Here is a 19,700-nt window from a genome sequence, read left to right on the forward strand (position 1 = left end):
ATGGCGAACTTTAAAAATACGTCACCTGACATACGAATAAAAAAATTATACACAATTCATAAGACCAAAGAGAAAATGCTTTGCAAGAAAAAGGGCAAAATAAAATATCTAAAATCCTAATGACTGACAAAACCTTAAGTGTGATGAAGTAGGTGAGGATAGTGACTCTCAACAGGGTGGTACAATGAGGTGATAGTGAACTTTATATGATGAATGATGGTGAGGATGATGATGATGACGATGGTGATGATGATCATGCTAGTGATGATGGTGAAGATGGATGATCATGCTAGTGATGACGGTGAAGATGGATGACAATGATGACGACGATGGTAAAGATGAATGATGGATGACGATGATGATGGTGATGATGATGGTGATCACGATAGTGATGATGATGATGATTAATGATGAACAACGATGATGAAGACGATGCCGATAATGATGATTATGAATGATGGTGGTGGTGATGATGATAGTGATGGAAATAAGGATACGGTGAGGATAGTGATGGTGGCGATGATATGATGAAGATGATGATGATGATGATGATGGTGAATGATAATGATGACGATAAGGATAGTGATGGTGGCGATGATATGATGAAGATGATGATGATGGTGAATAATAAAGATGACGATAAGGATAGTGAATGATGGAATGATAATGATAATGATGATGCATGGCGGAATGATTATGTGTAATCTCATGAAACACGGAACACGTTAAGCATTTTTTTTAGAAATCTAGATAAACAAACCTATGGAATTACGGAAATACCTAAATATTAGCATTGAAATAATATATAACTGTATTTCCGGGAATAATTAGGATTAATGCCCCAATTCATGACATGCACGCAATAAAAATGAAAATGGGTTGCTTTCTTGTGACAATAGCGAAGAACGGAAAGGGGAGAGAGAGAGAGGAACATATCTATATACGCATAATTATATGTGTGTGTGTTTATATAAACTACATTAATGTCATAACAACCTCATGAAATCCACCTACATTTGGCATGAAATGCGTTCTAGAACCGTAAGGCCCCAAAACATCACAAGCTAACGAGAGCAACACCCAATAGGCCTATCTCTCCTCAGAAGTACAGAGGGCACGCAGTAGGCCAGATCAGTCGATAACCTATAAGAGAAAACAAACCAGCTCACGAAATCGGTAAGAGGTAAGTCGTAATGTTCACTATTAGTGCGCAATTCAGATCAAGAGGTGAAAACGATTTCGAAATCGGCAACGTTAATACGATTTGAAAATTTAAAGTGATGAGTCGTTATGAAGAACACTATTATTAATGCTATTATTATGATTGTTATGGTTGGTATTATCATCATCCTCCCTGATGTCGTGCAATTGGAACTTCGGACGTTCGAGCAAAGATATTATTACCCTAATATAATTCTCCTTCTAACACATTAATAATACAAAAATCTAATTAACACTTCCAACATACTTACATAACATTGATATGGAATTTTAATTTAAAAAATTATTTTAACTATTCTAAAGCCTCAACCGACAAAAAACTGAGTTTTTACCATTTTACAAGTCAAAATATTTGACAAACCATTCGGTTGCAATAACCGAAAATATATGAGTAACCTTTTTGTTATAATACTGAAAAAGAATATAATTAACCCTCCTAACTCATTAAAAAAAAAATCCGAGTTACCTTTCTAACATACAGATTTGAGTAATCCTTCAAACACACTGGCAGACCAAAGATGAGAGATATTTACTTCATCAACGAAATCTGGGTAATACTTACGTAACATACATAAATAAAATTTAAGTAATTCTTCTGTTATATCAAACAAGTGGCATATGAGTAATCCGTCATTTACATTAAACAAATCTGAGTAATCCTTCAATTATATCAAACAAATGAACTCTGAGTATATAATACCTCTGTTACATTAAACAAATAGTAATCCCTCTGTTACATTAAAAAAATCTGAGTAATCCCTCTGTTAATTATACAAACGAATGAAATTTGAGTAATCCCTCTGTTACATTAAAGAAATGATATCTAAGAATTCCTGCTGTTACGTTAAAATAAATGAAATATGAGTAATTCTTTAGTTACATTAAACAAATGAAATCTAAGTAATCCTTTTGATACATTAAATAAAGCTAAGTAATCCTTGTTACATTAAACAAATGAAATCTGAGAATTCCTTCTGTTGCATTAAATAAATGGGATTTGAGTAATTCTTTATTTACATTAAACAAATGAAATCAAAGTAATTCTTTTGTTACATCAAATAAACCTGAGTAATCCTTCTATTACACCAAACAAATGAAATCTGAGTAATTCTTTAGTTACATTAAACATATAAAATCTAAGTAATCCTTTTGTTACATTATTCAAATCTCAGTAATTCCTCTGTTGTAGTAAATACATTAAATCTGAGTACCTCGTTTGCATCATTAAACAAATTAAATCTGAGTAGTCCTTTTGTTACATTAACAACATTTTTTTACTATCTGTTACATTAAACAAATTACATCTGAGTAATCCTTCTGCGTAACCCTCTCATTATATTAACCAACAAATATTCTTCAGACACATCAACCCACATAAATTTGTTGACTAAATCTTTTTATATATTTTGATATGGACAAGAAGATTCTGAGTGCCCATACCCTGCCGTTTGAGCAAAACGTCAGAGAAATCTTAGAGTTTCTTTCCATAATTACAAACGTTTTCAATACCTACCGTAATTTTTGAGAGGGTAGATAGATAGAAATTAATTACAACAACATATACAGTTATCAAAATTACAAGTTCTCGAATATGGTCTAACGAAAGAATATAAAAATGTACATATAAATCTTTAGAATTAAAAAATCTAAACTGGAACACTTGAAACCATATTATATAATATTTTTAGCATTCTAACTTTTACAAATAAACCTTTAAATGCAGCTAAATGCGCAAAAACCTTATAGCCACCTAGGCAGAACCTTAGCTACTATTACTTCTTCCTGCAAAACATAAAACTAAATAAACTATATATAAAAAAAGATCATAATATCCAACAGGCCGAACAACACCTTTTTAAAAATTCTTTGTAGCGCCTCAAACGCGTGATCGGTATGGTCTTGACCTGCCACCTCGGTGGCCGCGAGTTCGATTCTTGGGCATTCCATTGAGGTGCTAGAGATGTGTATTTCTGGTGATAGAATTTCACTCTCGACGTGGTTCGGAAGTCACGTAAAGCAGTTGGTCCCGTCGCTAGTTCCATGCAACGTAAAAACACCATACAAACAAACAAACAAACAATTCTTGGTACCTTTCCCATTAATACGAAGACAGCAGCTCTGACCACCTTAACACCTTTTACATTTTCATGGACCCGAGTATGAGCAAGAACGAAATCAAATGAATAAGAATTGGGCCAGTTTAATCCAAGAACAAAATATATCAAAGATTCTCCGTAAGAATCCATAGCACTTTCGGAATCTGAATAGAAAACAAATTCTCTGCGTCTGGATTTGAACTCAACCTGTCAGTTCTGTCGTGACACTAAATGAACTTGGGAGGTTTGACGTGGCATATGCTGTCAATATAGACGAAAGCACATCAACTCCATTTTCTGATCTCGGGACTAGTCAATATATAAAATAAAAGAAAAAAAAATATGTTGTGAAACTTGCTAGTTGCGTCTGTTACCTTAGACCGACCAGGTAATGCAAGAATTCAACAACCATGGTCTAGTATAGACTTGAGTAGAAGTTCAAATTAGCACTAGTTCATCTTTTTTCCTTCATTTTCGACGCAAACGAGTCACCTTTTCCTGGTCTTCAGTAATATAAGTAAAATAATGTTACCTAAACACTTCCTTGTATTTAGTGAACTTGATGAAGATAATTTTATACGGAGAATGTCAAAGCTATTATCCTTAAAGATAAGCATATCAACTGACAACCTAAAAAATATCTGTCCGTCTGCATGTCTGTCTGTCTGTCACACAGACACAGACACACACACACACGCGCACATGGTTTATGCACAAGCTTTCATTAAACATGTCTGAACTTTCTTTCATCCAGTAACCTTTAGAATACTCTTACACCAAAAGAGAAATAGCTATTCAATCGATTCATTTATGAATAAATACTCAGAAGCAAATCGTGGGCAAATAGTTCACTAGAAACGAACAACAGCAATGATAACTGAAAATTGAACAACAGCCCCATATCACCTATATGCTGTATTTCTCGAGTAATATCATTTTATCGCACCAAAGTAAGCCTAACAAAATATGCCTTCAACAGCCCACGCATGGATAGTCACGACACTGGTTCCATCAGGTTTAAGCTTTGAATAGCCTATACATTTTAGATGCAGCAGCACAAGTGAACTACAGCCTCTCTTATCAGCCTCGCCATCCACATTATATCTAAGCCGTTTGTGTTATCGAGCCATCATTCACTCCAAGGAAGCGGAGAACCAGAAAACAAGGCCATCGAGGTGTCTGTAGGCCTATGTTATTCAATATGGAACCCCCTCGACTGCAGGTGTTTCCGTTTTAAGCCTCATAAATGCTCAGAGAGAGAGAGAGAGAGAGAGAGAGAGAGAGAGAGAGAGAGAGAGAGAGAGAGAAATGCACCTAGGCCTACAGCTGTTACAAAGCTGTACCAAACCGGCCGTGTTGATGGAACAGGAAAATGAATACCTGAATACGTAATATATTACAGAGCCCTAAAGCACGTGAGTCCACCTGACGATAAATGATGACGTTGGAAGATAACACAAGGCTGACTGTGATTACAGAAAAGAAGAGTCCAGAGGCCTGTCGTATAGACTTGAGCTGTTCAGAGTTCTATGTTGATAAAGTCGTGTATTCTTACGTAACGCGTAGCACACGACCGGGTGCCATATTGAAGTGGCCCAATACAAAGCGGAGAAAGGAACGTTAACAGAATAATTACAAATATCCGAAAAAGACATGACATGTGAGGAGAATGGCCTACTAAAATGTAGTCACTGCAAATAATGATTAGACTTATGTCAATATCTCTTGTATAAATTACTCCCGACAACACAAACTTAATTCTACTTTTACTATATACCACAAACAGTGAGGAATTCTTATATATAAAAATATGGTGACTGGTTGACTGTGATGGATTGCCGTCATGAAAGAGAATCACTTACCCTAAAAAGTTTTTAATCATATCGATACTATTTATTATTGCGACACCTTCGTACGGGACCATCATCTCCTGATTCAGAAACGAATTCCCTTTGGAGCAAAGAGGAATAAGAAAGGCAAAACATGATTCAATAAATACAGCAAGATAAACAAATAAACAAAACAAATTCTCTGCACAAACAGTTGTTGTCTTGGTTTAAAATGTTGAGGCCACATTGCATGTAACTTGTGTGTGACGTCATGACGCCAAAACAGAATGCGGATGTTGGCGTTCTTCAAAACGAGCAGCCACACACCAAACACTGAAACACACAATTTCAGTTAGTTTTTCTTTATAAAGGACATTTTTGTCACCACTAGACGCCACAGCAAATGACCTGACGTCTATAGGCCTAGTAACATCGTTCTACCCTTTTCGTAGATATAATAAGCTATGATAATGACACCGAGTTTCCACGTGGCATTAAATGGCATAATCTTTAAATGCTACTAAATAAGAAAATTTATTTCCTACAACATTCTTTACCAGAAAAATTTAAAATTTTATTTTTCTCAAAATACAAATAAAGATATTTTCGAATCTCTTCCATGTAACTTAACGAAAACATCAACTTAATCTACCGCTACATCGGTACTTATTACACACCTGTTCACACGGACCCGCATAAGCATACGAAACTGGTGTTGCAATTAGCGAGGTCATCGACATCGGCCTATATAAAACAGTAGGCCTATCACCATGGAGTGGTTGTGGCGTCTAAGCGTTGATATCAATTAAGAACAAAGTAATAAGACGCCAAATTTAAATTCATATCAGTGCCGTACACGTAAGATACGAAAAACTTGCATTTAAACGCACAATAGACGAATATATACCCACCCAATCGCAATCTAGATTATGGGATGCATACAGATGTGCAGGTTCTGTACATATATATATTATGAATATATATAATATATATAAGTATATATGTACTATATATGTATATAATAATCATCATCGTCATCATCATAATAATAATAATAATACTAACATCCATTTGATCAACATCAAAATTCCAACTGTTCAACTCGAAAATGCTGGGGGTTACCAACGACCACCAGTAAGCAAGCGTCCTCCTCTTCTTCACAATTTCATATTTTTTGTTTAGTGCTTAAATGCACGAAGCGGGAATACCTGGATCTTGTAAAGACTCGCACTAACGAATATCAATTCTCCTTCTGTCGAATCCTGTCAAGATATGAAAGGAGAGAAATGTCGAGACAAAACGCCATCGAATGATCCCAGGCGTGAAGAAGAAAGAAGAGAGAGAGAGAGAGAGAGGTCCTGGTTGCAAAGAATCGAAGGCCATTGTCGGCAGGGAAAAAATCATCATTCTTGCAAGCCGTTGAAGAAAAGTTGCTTTACGACCAGTGGTTTTCCGCAGTTATAGATAAAAAAAGAAAGAATGAAGACCATTGTTTACGCGGTACATCTCTTTCCTCAATGACTCCAACCAGTATGTCCCTCATTCAAGTTCGAGTACAGTATCTATTATTTCCTTTCTCTTCCTGCGGCTTCTATCACCACCTACCTTTCATTCTAAACGTCTACCTACCTACCTACCTACATCCCAAAGGTCCCCCCTCCCCCTTTGCCAAAAATCTTTATCCATCCAGGGGCCCCCTTCTACACATATGTCCTTTTCTGTTCTAACGACTTCCATCGTAAGTCCCTCTGTCAACAGGAAAAACGTCATGGTGGTTTACGCCGCACCAAGTGTTGCAAAAAAAATCTCCATTATTGCAAAATGTTGAAGAGGCATGTGTGGGGACGAGGGGTAGGGGGGGGGGCGAAAGGCCCAAGCGGTTGTCTATCATGTCTGTCATCCGTGGACGAATGATAATCCTCGGTCACAGAGAGAGAGAGAGAGAGAGAGAGAGAGAGAGAGAGAGAGAGAGAGAGAGAGAGCCTTACAGGACGTTGCTTTTAGGGGGGAGGGGGTTAAGTAAGGACGTCGGCTAGAGTTGCCTAGGATAATCCCAATCCACATCAAATAATCACAGTTCTGGAAACTATTTTGTGGAAGACCTTCCATTTTCTTTCCTCTCCGCCTCGAAAACATGGCTACAAGTCATAAACACATTAATGAGCTCATTAAGAATCTCATCATAATTAAGAAGCAAAAAAAATGAATAAAAGTCGCCGCGTAAAGACTTGAGAAGAAAAAAAAAGCGGAAGAAGAAGAAGAAACATCACAGACAGCTTCAACAAACATGCTCGTTGAAGAGCCATCACTATTTAAGAAAGAAGACCATCATTACGAATTTCCTCGGGGGAGAGATCTTCTTGTCGTCTACGGCGAATTCAGGGATAAAAGGAGCATTTTCCCCCCTTCTCTTTTCTCTCCCCATCCCCCCGCCCCATTTCCCACTCAGACCCCTTTCGACAGAATCAAAGGATATCTCCCTGCAACAAAACAACAATAACACGTGAAAGGGAGGAACGTTCCCGATGCGTAACCCCTTCTCATGGCTCCGTACACCTTTCTCCCTCAATCAACTTGTTTTTTAAAAAACTTCTTAAGGCTGACCCTCCCCCCAGCCACCCCACCCATCCCCGTCTCTCTCTCTCTCTCTCTCAAACTTTCTTTCTTTCACCTTTCTGAGCCCTGAAAACGACCTTTTTCTCAAAAGGGGGCTTTTGTGTGATCTATCTGCAACAGCCACAGAGACGATGCCGCCGAAGATGGCGGATTCGACCGTTGGACGGTTCAAGTGCAAAAAAAAATTATATATAATATAAAAAAAAGTGCAGGAAGGAAGAAAGACATCCCAAGGGCTGCAACGGAGATGTATATGGAGGGGGGGGGGGGGGAAGCTGTCAGAGAGAGAGAGAGCAGAGATGAGAGAGAGAGAGAAACGCAACAATATATGTTAAAACCAATATGAGGACTACCACCTTGAGAGAGAGAGAGAGAGAGAGAGAGAGAGAGAGAGAGAGAGAGAGAGAGAGAGAGAGAGAAACGCAACAATATATATTAAAACCAATATGAGGACTACCACCTTGAGAGAGAGAGAGGGGGGGGGGGAGAGAGAGAGAGAGAGCGGCAGGCGCAAAAATAAATCAAAACCAATGTGAGGACTACCACCACCATCATCAGAGAGAGAGAGAGAGAGAGAGAGAGAGGAGAGAGAGAGAGAGAGAGAGATAGAGAGAGAGAGAGAGAGAGAGAGAGAGAGAGAGAGCGTGCATCATGTGACACTGTATAACTGTACGCAAGAACTTCGTGCTTTTTCTTATCAACACCGAAACTGGAAAAAGACAAAATCATGTAATGTATTAATGGCTTTGGATGAATTTGGACTAACGCACTTGCTAGATATCCTCAAAACGATCCAGTTTCTATTGTGCGTCGAAGAAGACTGGTAATTGTCACTGTCACCATCGATAACAAGCCCACGCATTATTTCGTGCTAAAATAATTCCAACCTTTACAAACAACAACAACGATATTAAAGCATCAACTCGTATACTTATGAGTACAAGGATTTAAATAAGAACTAAATACGTCCAATACATGTGACTACCGGGAACCTAGAATTACTTACGTCGAAAACTGCCTTTTTTATAGCTGTCAAATACTAGCAACTAGAATCTAGAAACAGTTCAGCTTAAGACAACCTCAACAGTTAAGTTGCATCTAGAATCAGCCCAATTTCTTTGAGTGCTGCTTGGTTGCTAGATATCTTTATATGACTCACCCAAATTTCGTCATTTGGTGTTAAAAGCTCTATACCTAATCTCAACAGTTTATCCAGTGACTAGCGTGGAATTGTACTAGACCTATCATGCCTAGCCTAGCTGCTCAATAAGATAATGAACGAGATTATTGTTGTTTAAAATCCTTCCTACAGTAATGACATGACAGTTGGAACTAATTGTAACAATACAAAATGTGCCTCGTGGTCGAAAATGTAATCAAACCAAATTACGAAACAAAAAATTTGGATGACAACGAAGTCGGTCATCTTTCGTTTCGTCTCCCTGTCTGCTTCTCTTCGTTCTTTAGTTATTTGGGAAAGGTTATTATTAATATTCATATATTCAGAGGCAAAATATTTATGAATTTGCTATAATGATAAATTCGTTATTTTCCATGTGCTAACGATGGTGTATATCCACAGGTGTTGCAAGCAGTAAATGAAATTGGTATGTTTAAAAAATATATATCTTAATTCGTGTATCTTTAACGTTATACGAAACTGTTGATATTCGCCTCTAATCAGTCATCCTCTAGTAACCTAGTTTATCTTTGTTCTGTTGTAAATCCAACACTATCGTAGGGCCGTTGACTTTAGGGTTGCGTGTTCATTTTTGTTACGGCCAGTGGAAGTGCAGCTTCCATCGCTGGAAGTAACTGGCTTAATGCATTAGCGATATCTGCCATTTTACAAAAGCTTATAACTAATGTCAAAACATTCACCTTCAACGTGAAGCTTTACTAATCCACTGCAGGTCGACTTTGGAACGTGTGTTTACAATATTGCACGTAAGTCTGATTTTTTCTTTTTTTAATTGCGTTGTATGTTTGATGATTTTCATCTATTTTGTTACCTTTCTTGATTTCAGTTTATCGATATCAGGTGTTTTAATTAAACGTTAAGCGTTATCGATTTTATGAGTTAATATGAAGTATGTTTTCTGTAAATATTTCAAATACACCGATCAGCGTGTGAACAGAAATCAAGAGCATGTAAAGTTTAATTTTTCAATCCAAACACACACGAGTCAACAAATGTATTAAAATAGATATGGGCATTAACCCCATCGTAGAAAACGGAATTGGTCTTCTTGAAAGAAAATGATATTGTGGGGCATTTAACTGGGGAAACTACACTAGATAACACGAAGCCACTTAAATTGAACAGTAACGGTTAGATTCCACAGGATCGTTGTTATCCGTCTACACAATTGACATGTGGGACTAGCCATAAAGAGCCTCTCGGTCCAAGGGAACCCTCTATTCCAGAAAATTATTAAGCATCTGGAATAATCATGACTTGTCTAAATTATGTAGGAAGAAAGCACACCAGAATATATAAGCCTAATTTGTGTGATTCTCTCTTCGACCATACTCTTATCTATAAATAGCATTACATAGCACCGTATGGTATGCATGGGCTAGTGCTTGGTGGATAATAATTAAATTCTCATACACTCTGAGGTTCATTACCGGAACAGTAATTCAAAACGGCCAATCAAATTCTGTGACGAAGACAAAAATAAAAGTAAAAACTACAGTCCCTTCAGAAACCGGTAGAAGAAAAAAAAAGTTCAATTGAGATAAAGCTTGTCAAGTAAACTTCATATTATTCTCTAAAAAAAAAAAACTACCGTGAAAATCTCCCCCCTACATCTTTTCGTTAGAGAAGGAAAAAAAGGCAGGCCCTCCCACACAAAACCCGCGAAGCAAGTGGGCCACAAAATAGGCAGAAGGGCGTGAACATCGCCCTGTGCAACCACTTCATCGATTATCCACTCCATAAAGCCAAAACAGAAGGCTTGAACGAAGCTGTGACAATGGCCTAAGCAAGGAGATGTGTTCATCAGCTGCCTGTGAAAGATGGGAGTCTCACGCTTCATCTGTTCTTTAAACAGAATCTTCAGGTCTTTAATTGACTATGGTAAGGAAGGGAGAAAATCCATTTCAAAACCATACTGTTTGCGTAAGCGTTTTATGCCCCAGGTTTATGTCGGTCCTGTGTGGCGGGCATTTCATGTGAAAACCTTTCAATTGTCTTCCAATCCTGTGTGGCCATTTTATTGCAAAAATATAATCACTCTGTTACACACATTACCTCAATGTTACCACATTTTGTTGCATACATGAATTTTTTTTCTCATCATTTAGGGAATACTTATACAGTATACCCATCAAACTGCATAGAGGACGCTCAGGACGTTCCTTATCAGTACAACTACAAGCACACTACGATTCGGGTAACTTTAACACTTTTCTCATAAACAAACCAGACTAATATGACTCCAGAGATCGATGAATTTCTTAGTTTTCACATGCCGATGTAATTTTTCTCTTGGCCGATTAAATACAACAAAAAGCCCCTACTACATATAATATAAAAGATAATTCCTCTACCGATTATTGCCAATGAAAACTATAATGATGGTGATGATTATGCTGAGAGCGCTATCCTTGTGATCTGTCAAAGGCGCACTCCTTTGAATTACAATTTACAAGTAAACTATACATGCTACTGCCTCTGCTTTCCTTACGGAGGAGGATACGGGGTTGAGGAGGGAGGAGTTGAATGGGTATGAAACCTGAAAGAGCGCATTCAAATCCTAAACAAGTTGACGAAGGGATACAAATGATGACGGGTTTAGATTGTAATGATGTGCAAGAATGAAAGAACCTTGGTTGACTCGAAACTGCCTTCAGTGTGGATGGAGGAAAAGGTTACTGATACATTTAAACTGGCGTCGCTAAGACTAGGGTCATCGACGTCGTTTTGGGAGGAAAACAATGTTTTTTTATATGAGAGAAGGTCACATATGATAGTTCGTCAATGGAAAAACTTCTATAGCACTGTATAACAAACGGTATATATAACTTTAAAAAGCAGTGAAAATTTAGCAGGTTGTTTCTGCGAGAAATTTAATGACGACTACACAACACAACGGATGGTTCGGTGAGTAAGTATAGTTTGTTTGTATGGTGTTTTTACGTTGCATGGAACCAGTGGTTATTCAGCAACGGGGCCAACGGCCTTACCTGACTTTCGAACCACGGTGAGAATGAACTTCTATCACCAGAAATACACATCTCTCACACCTCAATACAATGACCGAGAATCGAACTCACGGCCACCTAGGTGGCTAGTCAAGATCATACCGATCACGCCACTAAGGCGCTATGCGTGAGTATAGAACTCTAAGGTACCGAGTTCACTTCCACGTGGTAATTCAGCGTTGTTGTTCGCGGATAGATGCAGAAAGTTAGGGAAATGGAAGAAGATGGTGAACGATTACTTCCCAAGAAAAAGGAGCTTATTAAAATTTGGGGGGTTTGTGTCCAAGGCTTCTCCTTTTAAACAATCGGTCTATTTTTCCCTCGTCGTAAGAACATTAGTTTCACTGAAAAGTTTTCTTATTTTAGTGCCAAGCTCGATAATGACCATAGAACAATCAGAGTCAAAGTATATACGGTCTGCTCACGAGGCGGTACTAAAACCTATCCCCGCCCCTTGTGAAACGTCATCAGTTACAAAAGGACCATATCTTAATGAAACTATATTTACGATAACATTTTCATATAACTATTTTTGCGATGGCGTTTATTTATATAAATTTTCCTCTTATTGCATGTTGCCGTACACTACATTAAAGTACAAAGAATGCTCTTTCAAATGATATATGGCACATTACAATTACGATTACTTTCAAACCCACAAGCGCGCACAGAAAAAATTATCTACGCACACAAAAATGTGCCATTACTTCATCCGTCAACCTACATACATTCACGTTTCGTAGCGTATCTGACTAAGGAATGGTGATAGAAAGAAACTGAAAAATGGATTAGAAAGCTGATAAAATTTACTATATAATGCATAAATAAAATTGATAGGTGTTCTCAGAAATTTTCGAGGAATTCTAGGTCAAAGACGGACCAAAATTTTTAAATTTTATGTAAATATTTACCACATTTTTCTTACATAATTTTTCATCTTATTACATTTTGCCATATACCATGTAAAAGAACAAAGAATGCCCTTTCAATTGGTATATGACACATTACAATTACAATTATTTTCAAACCCATAATCGCGCACAGAATAAACTATCTACGCACGCAAAAATTATAAAAAATTAAGCGTTCGTGGGAGATCTGAAATCTAGCCCCGCCCTTTGTGAAACGTCATCAGATACATCCAGCCAGACTGACGAATACCTTTTTGTACTTTTTCCGAAAATATCATAATTGTTTGAGGCATGGATAATTAATACCTTTATGTACTATACAGTTTGTGTTATATGTAAACTTATGTGTTCGGAGGTATATTTATGTGATATGAAGTGCTAATGAGAAATTTGCTGGAAATGTGTTCCCTGTATCATTTTCTTCATCATTTATTCTTTTGATACCTTATATCGTATATGATGTAATTCTTATACTTTTGATATTGTTTTCTTTTTTGTGGTCAAGTCGTGCAAATGCAACTGCCATTTTTTACACGGCCTGTATCCACATTTTCTTTGTATTTATTGCATAACAATAAGTATTCTTAATAAGATTTGGAAAATATAATTAATCTATCATTCTAACTAACCTTTAGCATAAAAAAAAGTTGCTTTTCAAAGTGAGGTATGAACACAGTGACAGAACTAAATACATTTCTTAAGAATTATTTAAAAGCTTGATAATATTACTACCTGAGAGAGAGAGAGAGAGAGAGAGAGAGTTGTCATGTTATAAAAAATGGACTTGAAGAGAATACAGCAAACCATTATATAGGTAAGTAAATAAATAAGTAAAGAATAAACATATGAAGAAAGCTGGAGTAGCTGTGTGTGTGTTCAAATTTGTATATTTTATGTGTAATAAAACAAGGCTTGGTGACTAAATGAGAGAGTGGGTATTAAAAAAAAAAATCAAACATGTGACCTCTCTACAGATTTTATCAAGATTTTATGAAAAACACCATGCAATATGGGTTAAATGTATAAAAACTAAGGGTTCTTTAAGTAATTCAATGGAGAAGCCCAGGAAGTGTTACTCTTGTGACATCACAGTATTAGCTCCGCCCCCACTGCCGAGTTGACCAGACCCTATATACTTTGAATGGGTATTAAAAAACATCAAGCATGTGACCTCTTTACAGGTTTTATCAAGATTTTATAAAAAAAACACCATGCGATATGGATTAAATGTATAAAAACTAAAGCTTCATTAAGTAATTCAATGGCGCACGGGAAGTGTTACTCTTCTGACGTCACAGTATTAGCTCCACCCCCCCTGCCGAGTTGAGCAGACCCTATATACTTTGACTCTGAGAACAACTATCTCTGCCAACTCGTAAAACTTGATAAAAAGAAAAAAAGTTATCATGTATGTTGTTATAGTACTATAAAAGGTCTGATAACATAAAGTTTAATACCGCCTCTTTACCACTCGGCCTAACGCAGCCTGATACAGGATTTTGACCAACCAAAGACACCATGAACTAAATTAGACAATCACATCACATACCTGAACAACGGGGAGAAGGATTGATCCGATGGTATTGACCAAATAAGTTCTTTCCACATCCTGAACTGAGATGTTTTCAGTCCCTGAAAGAAAATAATAATAATAATAATAATAATAATAATAATAATAATAATAATAATAATAATAATAATAATAATAATAATAATAATAATAATAATAATATTGGTGGTGTGTTGGAGTGGTTTAGCTCAACAATGGACTTGGTCAAGCAACATTGGGGCTGGTCAGTCGTTGGATGGGTGGCCTCTCTCCGTAGCGCGTTGATTCCTTGGGAAAGGATCTTTACCACAATTCCCCCAGTTTATTCGGAAGAAGACTGGTTTACATATGGAATGCGAGAAACAAGACCCTTCAAACAAAACAGAGGCTGCCAGACCAAGTAAGAAACATAAAGATAAAGAACGGACTCTTCACAACAAAGAGAGGAACTGGAGAGAGAAATAACACCCAGCAACGAAGAACATGAAGACGAAGAGAAAATACAACCGAAGATGACACGAATGAGAAGCTACAGGTGAAACTAACCCAACAGAAACCACAACAGAAACGTCCTTGGGAAAGGCGCGTGGAAAAACAAATCATGGTGATGAGAACTGACTTGAGTAAACTGAAAGAGATTGGAGAAAAGAGGTTAAGCAAGAAAACAAGGGAGGAACTGAACGAGAATACAAAGTATACAGGAGAAGTCTATACAGCCAACTAAGAGGGGAAGACACCACCCGGAAATTCCTGAAGCCGAAGTAAGTGACTGGAAAAACATGGAGCAATCCAGTATCACACAACAAACATGCAACATGGCTCCATGAAGTCAAGGCAGAAGAAATTCACCCAGATCACGACAGACACAGACACCAACTGGAGAAAATGCCCAACTGGAAAGCCCCAGGTCCCTACATCCACGCATAGCAGAAAAAACCCAGCATTGTATCACAAACCACCATGTGCCCAAATGGATGACCACAGGGAGCATATCCTTAGTACAGAAAGACAAGAACAATTATGTTAGTTACTAAGGGTATCATCAGTGAAAGGCTATACAACAACCAACCACCCACCAACAGAAAGGCTGCAGGAGGAAATGTAGAGGCACAAAAGACAGCTCCTGATGGAGACAAAGCAGTGTGTGCAGCCTATTTGTGTGCCTGTGTTTTAGCTGGGTGTTCTTTACTCCTTTGGTTTTATATAGGCCTATGTTATTCTATTTTACAATACTTCAGATATCAATGAAAAAGTTATTGATCTTTTTGCTCTAAACAAGAACAGAAGAATGGATTTCATTTCTAAATAAAATTATTGCAGTCATGATGAAGCCCTTTATTTGTAAGACCGCGAGTTTTATATATATATATATATATATATATATATATATATGTATATATATATATAGATATATATATATATATATATGTATATATATCTATATATATATATATATATATATATATATACTATATGTGTGTGTGTGTTATATATATTATGTACATAATATATGTGTGTTTATGCCGTAAATATCAAGGATTTTTTTTTTTATGTAACAGCACCCCTATGAATGATAGCCACGAGCCGCCACTGGGATTTACTACATGAAAGCTTTCAACATGATACTGCATACGTGGCTAATAGAATGTCTGAAAATATATGGGGCAGAGGAAAACACCAGCTTCCTAAAATATACAATGCGGAAATGGAATACAGTACCTAAAATCACTGGAACAAAACTAACAGAGGTTAACATTAAGGAGACTCACTGTCCCCACTGCTCTTAATAGTAGCCCATGACAAAAATACTGCAGAAGATGGATGCAGGGTACCAACTGAAGAAAGGAGGCAACAGAATTAGCGATCTGATGTTGAATCTGTATGGTAAGAGCATCAAGGAAATAGATACCCTCATCCAGATTGCATGGATTGTACCTTGGGGCATCAGGATGGGGTTTGGAATAGAAAAATGACCATTGGATAAAGCTACCCAACAGGAATGAGATAAGACAGGATACAAATACTGTCTGGGAATAATAAAAGGAGAGGATATAAAACACCAAGTGATAAAGGAGATGATCAGGAAAGAATATAAGCAGAGATAAGCTTAAGACAGAGTCACAACTCAATGTTGGAAACGTGATGAACACAAAGCATTACACCAAAACACTAATTTACGTCACATTACCATGGGACACCAGAGTAGATGAGAAAGCAAGAGAAAAAATGTATAAGTATCAAGACCTGAAAATAGAAATTAGAAGGATATGGGAAATGCCAGTGGAAATTTTACTCCTTAAACATTAGAACACTAGACACTATCCCAAGATCCCTGAAAATGTACCAGGAGTCCAGGACTCGTGCAGAAGAGCGTGCTATTAGAAACAGCCCACTTCCTGTAGTATATCTTAGTTTTGCCAGACCACTGAGATGATTAACAGCTCTCCTAGGGCTGGCCCGAAGGATTAGATATTTTGTAGCTAGGAACCAACTGGTTACCTAGCAACGGGACCTACAGCTTATTGTGGGATCCGAACCACATTAGATCGAGAAATTAATTTCTATCACCATAAATAAATTGGTAGCCTAGAGCGAATTCCACTCGTCCAATGAAGAACTCACCCCACGTCCTGAGAAAAGTGATGGACTCCTAAGGAGGTAAGATGCAACCAGGAACCCCACACTATAAATACCACCCAACTGAGATTGAAAAATATAATGTATTGTATGAAAATATTTGTTTGTTTATAACAAAAGTGCATCAAGCTCTCACTGACCACCACATGAGATGTTGGCAAAAATTTTGATTGATAAGCCTGACTTATTTTATCATTAGGATACTACTATTCTTGTGTCTTCGACAAGTTCTATACCAGAGCAGGGAGTGTAATAACAATGACAGTTGAAGATGCCACAGGCAGTTGGTTTTTTATATGTTAACCTAACATTGTTAGCTTTTCAAAGAATTTGGAAATCCCAGCATAAACATGTACTACGTAATCACAAAGTGCCCAAGAAAGCTGTAATGAGCTATGTTCTCAGTAGCAGTATATACAAAAAGATTTTATATAAGATTTTCTGCAATAAATGGCTTGTAACATCCTAATCCCACAGCACAAGATGAAGGAGATACATTACTTTTATACTAAACACTGACAAACCCACCCTGGCTTTTACTGTCATAAGACCATCCTCCCATGAACCACAACTTCATTCATTCATTCATTCATAAGGCCATCCTCCCGGTATTGATGAACCACAAATTCTAACCTCTCATTCATTCAATGAATGAATTTAAATAAATTAATAAATTAAATAAATACATTAACTAATTAAGCAATAGCTTTGGGACATTGTGACGTGGGTTACAATACATCCCTTGAACTGTCACTACCACACTTATAAGTTAAGGTAAGGGGAGAAGCACCTACCAGAAAGGACCCTGTGTCCTAGGTTTGGTAAAGTAAAGTTAGGCCATTACCATAATTAATGTGAAGGTTAAACTAGGTAATTATGCAGGCCCTATCCATTTTTTTTATTTGCATTTGTGATTACGAAAAAAGAAGTCCATGCACTAAGACGAAATTTTCTTCCTAAACTCTCTCCAATTACATAGTATAATCTTAATTACTAGACTATAGTTCTTGAACAATTTTCAGGTTAATACCCTTGGTTTATGGCCTGTTGGATACCAAACTAGCCACTACTACAATATACTAGAAATGCTTTTCTTCTTCTTTGACATTGGGTAATAAAACTCAGTGCAGTACTTAGCTAGCTAAATGCATGTAAGTGTGACATCACGAGCAATATTTGGCACCCCTGACGGTGGTCCGGTATCACAATTAACCTAAAAAATAAATAACCCTTCCAGTGACAGATCCTTTGGCATATAGGCTAGTAGCCTAAACCTAACCTACCAGCAACAAGGCCATTCTGCATTGTTGGTAGCGTTAGTGCATTGTTGGTAGGTTAGGTAAACGCTACCAACAAGAGCAACTTGCACTTTAACACGCTTACAACTATCAAGATAACGCATATTCCTATGTCAACCATAACTCCGAAATATAATTACCTTGATTTGTAGTACAGGGCTTATAATGAAATTAATTATTTTGTAAACACTTCACTCATGAGCACAATAACACTAACATACGAAAGTTTTGGTATGACATCACAGGCAAGATATTGTACGCTTCATATTGAGTTACCGTACTTTTGATATATTTCATTTAGATATATTTCTATAGTGGTTTGCTTTAGGAGCAAGAACATGTGCTGGTATACTGTCAGCTCAGTTTAAAAAGCAAAAGCAAAATACGTATTAAACATGAGTAAGAAGTGAATGATAAAAAACCAAATAATTTGGGAGCCGTTACTACAGGATGGATAAATTATCATTTTCGAACCCATATTATCAAGGAACTCATGGAAGAATATAATATTGTAATTAGTGGTGAAAGCTGAAAGTATTTATCTGAGAATTATTCATTAAAAACTATGTAAAGAATGCATGAAAAATAAGGATGGTATTTCTACAGAAGCAGTCCGCACAGACTGCAAAGAACGTAACCACGGATGCGACATCCACTAGGGATTTGGGGCCGTCCAATGTATTTCGCCATGTTTATTATTAAAATTCTTGTTCAGTACGTAAAATTGCATAGAAAAACCGCAACTGCCATAGTCTAGGCCCCCGCGGATAAGTACCTAGATCTACCGTAAGGGAGAATTATTTCATTCACATATAGTAGAAAGAACCATGTTTTTTTGTGATGTAAACCCATGCTCTGCTGTTTATTCTTTGGTAGCCTGTATTGTAACTAAACAAATTGTTTTGGTTCAGCATTTTATATTAATCTTATAACTTGTGTTTCGAGTAAGTATTATTTGGTGTACACTAATTACTGTAAACGAGAAAATAAGTAAATTAATAACTGGCAGACCAAAAATGATAGATTTTTGTGAGGGTTTGTTTATATTTCTTTCGTCTGGCAGCGTAGTCTTTGCTAGCAGCTCGGACCACCCTTGCTTACGTCACAAAACATCGAACAGGCTTTCTATCTCAGTGGTCTTGCCTAGACTATGGCAGTTGCGGTTTTTCTATGCAGTTTTACATAGAACAAGAATTTTAAGTAATATTTATTCGGACGACTGTAATTAACCACCCAGGAGACAGTACTAGACACGGCGAAATACACTGGACGACCCCCAATCCCTAGTGGAAGTCGTATCTGCGGTTACGTTCCTTGCAGTCCGTGCGGACTGC

The 19,700-nt window shown here is 37.1% G+C and overlaps 1 protein-coding gene across 1 annotated transcript in view; it reads right to left on the reverse strand.

Annotated features, from left to right (window-relative positions):
* Nucleotides 1–18,602, reverse strand: part of LOC135206203 (serine/threonine-protein kinase fray2-like) — a 568,179-nt gene extending 549,577 nt beyond the window's left edge. The window contains exons 1-2 of the mRNA XM_064237536.1: nt 18,507–18,602; nt 14,432–14,514 (exon numbers count right to left, since the gene is read on the reverse strand). The gene's annotated coding sequence lies outside the window, so the exon portion shown is untranslated. The remainder of the gene's footprint in view (nt 1–14,431; nt 14,515–18,506) is intronic.
* Nucleotides 18,603–19,700: the final 1,098 nt, after the last annotated feature.

The sequence above is a fragment of the Macrobrachium nipponense genome, chromosome 29, assembly GCF_015104395.2.
Source record: "Macrobrachium nipponense isolate FS-2020 chromosome 29, ASM1510439v2, whole genome shotgun sequence".
In the NCBI taxonomy this organism is placed as follows: Eukaryota; Metazoa; Arthropoda; class Malacostraca; order Decapoda; family Palaemonidae; genus Macrobrachium; species Macrobrachium nipponense.